Raw genomic sequence first — 5,476 nt, 5'->3', positions numbered from 1 at the left:
CATGCTCTGATGTGGGTGAGCCTTTGAAAACATTATGCTGAGTGAAGTAAGCCAGACACAAGATAATGATGTGGGTCCTTATATGAAGGATCTAGAAGAGATGCATTCATGGAGACAGTGCTGATGCAAGGCCGTCAGGGGCTGGGCAAGGAAGGAAATGGGAGGTGTGGCCTGATGGGCACCGAGTTGCCAGTGGGGAAGATGTCAAAGGGAGGGTTAATGGTGATGATTACACAACATGGTGGATGTAATTAATGCTGGTGAACTGTGCCCTCAGAAATGGTTCAAATGACAAACTTTATGCTACATCTAGTTTACCACAATACAAAATGAAGTTTAGGAAAAAGGCCCAGGGTACGGAGGCACCTTCCAAACCCTGGAATCTTTAGGTGGCTCTCTGGACAGGGCGCAGACAGGCAGGTAGGTGTCAGGAGCTGGGAGGTGCCGGAAGGGAGGAGGTAGATGGGTAGGTGAGCGCAGGAGTGTGGGTTGTGCGGAAGAGACAAGGAGCTGTCAGACGGGAGCGTGCTGTTCCCAGATATGGCCTTACTATTTTTAAATGTGCTTCTGTCAGCTTTTGTGGGCAGGCTAATGGGTGCTGCTTCACTCTTGTTATTGTGTTTTGCTTTCGCCTTCCCCTTGTGGGTAAGACTTGGGTGAAAATGGACCCCCGACCTGTGCCATCTGACCCATGTTCTAAAGTGCTTCTCATTGTCTCCTGTGGTCACCTGTTCATCCATTGGACAGACATCCCTTCACTGATAAAGCGAATCGCATGAGGGAGCCCACGTGGTATGGGGGCGGGGCGGGGGAGGGGAACCAGGCTTGATGAAGATCTGGAGACAAGTAGACACAGCTGTGGCTCAAACCCTGGCCCTGCCCCACCCCTCTGCATAGCAGGCTCCTCTATGGAGTGCTCAGAACTCAGAGATGGTGTTGGTGTTGGGTGCGTTGAGTCAACTCTGACTCACAGAGACCCTATAGGATGGAGGAGAACTGCCCTTAAGGTTTCCAGTCTGTCATCCACACTGTCACGTCTCTCCTGCAAGTGGCTGGTGGGTTCGAACCATCGCCCTTTCAGTTAGCAGCTGAGTGCTAAACCTCTGTGCCACCGGGACTAGAGGGACTGAATCAGTTAACAGATGTCAGTACCCTTCCTTTTCTATTGGTTCTCATTTATTTTTGGGATTAAGTTTTACGAGCTAATCAATAGTTTGCTGGACTTGGATTTTCAAAGACCTTTGGTTGGAATCATTCTAACCCCATGCTAAGATTCGTGCACTCTCCCTGCCCTGTTGAGGGTGTGTGAGGTCCCTATTCTCACCATGTTGTTGTTGTTATGTGCCGTCGAGTCAGCCCCAACTCATAGCGACCCCTCCTTGGGTTTGCAAGGCAGTATCACTATGGAAGTAGATTGCCCCATCTTCTTTCCGAGGAGTGGCTAGTGGGTTTGAACCTCCAGCCTTCTGGTTAGCAGTCAGGTGTCTTAGCCACTATGCAGTGGGGCAGTTCTGTGTGAGGATGGAGGGAGCCCATCCTGGAAGCATCTCCCAGGCCACGTCTTCCTGTTGGTAGACCAATGCCTCACTTCTGCTATGCCGGGTACCACCATCTGCCCACAAGGATGGTGGTGAAGGCTTGGGTCTGGGGGGAACTTGTGGGAAGAGCAGGAGGACAGACAGCAACTTCCCTGTTTGAAGGAAATGCCAAGCTTTTTGTTGTTTCCAAAAGGAAAATGACCCTGAACCTGGCCAACGCTGTTCCATCTGTCAGTGATCTAGTGTGCATGCATCTGGAGGAAGAGGGGCTCAGTTTCTGCCCGTGTGGCCGGGGCTTCCTGCCCGCCTGTGTACTTGGGGCCAGCAGGGGTAAGCCCCAGGGCGCCCATGCTGGGCCCGACACATTGGACTCAGCTCGGAGGGCACCAAGACCACCTGTGCTACTTTGGTGCTGCCAGCCCCACACACCAGCTGTCCAGCCGGCAGATGGGCGGTGGTCACCCCAGATGGCGGCTTGGCAGAGCAGGGCACGGGCTGCTGGGGATCCACGGTGGTGGCTGTAGAGCCAGGAGGCACAGCCAGCTCTCTGAGTGTGGAGCGTCTGCCAAGGCCTCTCCACCATCATGGCTCGAATGAGTCATAAGGACAGCCTTACCTTCAACAGAACGACCTAAGAAGGGGATTTGCGCAGAGAGACACTGCAGCTGATTTTCTGGCCAGAGGACCCAAGTGGAGAGACTGAGGGGGGCTACTGCAGGGAAGTTGTGGGGGTCCCTCAGGTGTTTGATCACATGGGTGAGCATCAGTGTGAGGCCATCTGTGTGCACGCTTAGCACAATGCCTAGCACACGGCTAGGAAAAAAAAAAAAAAACTCACTGACGACGAGTCAGATCTGACTCATAGCTACCCTTCCTTGGGTTTTCGAGGCAGAATCGCTACAGAAATAGATTGCCCAGTCTTCCTTCCAAGGAGCGGCTGATGGGTTTGAACCGCCAGCTTCTGGTTGGCAGTCAAGTGCCTTAGACACTACACCACCAGAGCTCCTAGGTATATGTATACGTATATGTATGTGTGTGTGTGTATACATACATATATATAAAACCAAAACCAAAACCAAACTCGCTGCTGTCAAGTCAATCCTGACTCATAGCGACCCCTGCATGGGTTTCTGAGGCAGTGTCCCTACAGAAGTAGATTGCCCCGTCTTCCTTCCGAGGAGCGGCTGGTGGGTTTGAACTGCCAGCCTTCTGGTTAGCAGTCAAATGCCTTAGGTACTATACCACCAGAGCTCCGGTCTCAGTAAATGTTAGCTATCATTATTGTTACAGCAATCATTATTGTTGTCATTGTAACTGTCATTATCTGACATGGAGTGCTGTCCCCATATTTGAGAAGAGTGTAATCACAATTCTGCCCACTTAAGGCAGTAGGAATGGTGATAGGGTGGGCGGGGGCAGGGCCGTTAGGACGCTGCTGCTCTTAGGTGACCCTGCTCGTTAACATAGTTCACTTTTATTCTTCTTATTCTTTTTTTTAACCAAATAGTGTTTTGGGGAATTCTAAATATAAAAACACTATTGGGTATTACGTGCCCAAATGAAACCAAACCCATCGTCTAGTCAGTTCTGACTCATGGTGGCCCCATGTGGCTCAGGGTAGATATGTGCCCTCAGGGCTGTCAAGACCGTGACCTTGTGGAAGCAGATCACCAGGTCTTCTCCAACCTCTCGGTCAGTAGCTGAGGGCGTTTGTGCCACTTAGGGACTGGGCCTTATTATGCTCTAAAGGGGCTTGCCATTAGGTGAGCTTGGGAAACACTGAGGAGCTGTAACCCATAAACAAGCCTCATAAGGTCTAAGGAGCAGAAGGTCTGAAGGATTCCCAACTTCTTGCAGATGGGGAGGAGGATTGAGACGTCCAGTCTTCTCCCAGAGACACCTGCTACCATCTTGTGGGACCTTGGTCTCTATCTGAGAAGTGCCCACGTGAGGGCCCGCAGTCTCCCAGCACTGTCCCGCACTGCTGATCAGTAACAGCCAGTGTTTGGAGTGGTCGGGCGACAGCTTTGCTCCCACGTGAAGAGAAAGGAGAGAAGGCTCAGGGAGGCGAAATCACCAGCCAGACAGAGCCTTAGTGACGCTTCGGTATCTTTGTCCAATTCTCGGTCTTTATGCTGAACTTCTTAAGCCAAGTGTGTGTGTGCCTTATTTTATCCTAAGGGTTTGATCCTCTGAGAATCACTGTCACTCTCCCCTGAGGACGGTTTTAGATGCGGGATGCCTTTGTGCTGGTGTGTGGGTGGTGTGGGGGTGAAGCAGCGGTGTTGTTACTGAACATTGGGGCCACCCTGTTACTAAGTCATAAAAAGACGCTGCATCCGACTCAGCGTAACCAGTCGCCCTCGATTCTGACTCATGACGTTGCAGAAAAGAACTGGGCTCCACGGTCTTTCTTCTGAGGGGCCTCTGGGTGGTTCTGAACAGCCAACGTTTCCGTTTGTAGCCAAGTGCATAACCACCATGTCACCAAGGCAGTGTCCAGGTGTGTAGAATGCTTTCCCTCTTTCTTGTGTTTTTCTGTGTTCCTGAGCACGGGTCACCTGCTTTTACCCAGAATCCCTGTGGCTCTGGGCACCAACCTTTAACTGGAACAATATATGCATCAGTTGTTGTTGTTGTTGTTATGTGCTGTCGAGTCAGTCCCGACTCATAGCGACCCCTCCTTGGGTTTCCGAGGCAGTATCACTATGGAAGTAGGATTGCCCAACCTTCCTTTCGAGGAGTGGCTGGTGGGTTTGAACCACCAGCCGTCTGGTTAGCAAGCGTCTTAGCCACTATGCTACCAGAGCTCCCCCAAACTGCTAACCCTAAAAGTTGGCATTGCCGCTGGTTTTCAGGAGTTTGTGTTGCTGTTGTTCTGTGCCTCATAGACCAGGCAGATGAACATTCCAGAGGGTAATGACTTACAACCCCAGGCAGGTGGGAAACCTTCTTAGCTGCCTTCATTTTGAGGAGGTTTGGGTGATGAACCATGTGGGCTTTGGACTCCCATGACCTATGTTTGAATTCAGGCTCCACCATTTCCCAGCTGTGTGAAATGATTTATTTCTTAGCCCCTTTAAGCCTCAGTTTTGCACACATGAAATGCAGAGAATACGTCTTGTACAGCTGTGGGGATTCAGTGAAGTAATGCAGCTAAGCCCAGGCTGGCAGCTCAGCCCCACCACCTGCTCCTCGGAAGGAAGGTTGGGCAGTCTACTTCCTTAGATATATCACCTTGGAAACCCAAGGAGGGATCTCTATGAGTCGGGTTTGACTCAATGGCAGTGAGTTTGGTTTTGTTTGGAAGCCGTTAGCAGCATGGCAAGCACTGAAGAGACATTAACTGCTGTGGTTGCCTCTCCCTGAGTGAAGGGGGGCGGTCATTGGATTGTCAGAGCTGAGAAAGGCCACCCAAAGTCGAGTCAGCCACTGGAAACCCAGTGAGCCCCCTCCCCCTGGGACACACGTGGAGCGGCCATGAGTCAGAGTCACCGGACTGCAGCTGGTCTGTCACTGCCCGCCAGCATGCTCCACAGAGCTCGTGAGGGCAAGCTGCTGGTGCACGTCAGAGTCAGGCTGTCCCTCAGCTCCTTCCCCATTCTCCTGACCTGTCGTGGCGCTGGGCACTTCCTGTCATCATTTCCGTTTGTGTGTCTGGAGACCAGATCTTAAGGGCCCTGGCTCAGGTTTTGCGTGTCTTGTGCTCTTTGGTATCTACAGGACTGAGAACAGTGCCTGCCCGGTAAACTTTGAATGAATGAATGAATGAATAAGTTCAGTGATGTGATTGTATACACACACACACACACACACACATACATCCCTGTCACCTGTCAACACTGCCCCTTACATGCCATTAAACTTAACCATCCAGGACATTTGAATTCCTGCCCTGTTTTTTCCTTTTAATTTCATGGTGATTTGGATGATAGTTT

The 5,476-nt window shown here is 51.2% G+C and overlaps 1 protein-coding gene across 1 annotated transcript in view; it reads left to right on the top strand.

The window, feature by feature from the left end:
* The window catches only part of DGKI (diacylglycerol kinase iota), a 380,807-nt gene that overhangs the window by 31,838 nt on the left and 343,493 nt on the right, over positions 1-5,476 (top strand). The window lies entirely within an intron of this gene.

The sequence above is a fragment of the Orycteropus afer genome, unplaced genomic scaffold, assembly GCF_000298275.1.
Source record: "Orycteropus afer afer isolate SDZICR_OR568_19922 unplaced genomic scaffold, OryAfe1.0 scaffold00413, whole genome shotgun sequence".
Lineage (NCBI taxonomy): Eukaryota > Metazoa > Chordata > Mammalia > Tubulidentata > Orycteropodidae > Orycteropus > Orycteropus afer.
The sequence above is the reverse complement of the archived record's forward strand: the minus strand, read 5'-3'. Positions and strand labels throughout refer to the sequence as shown.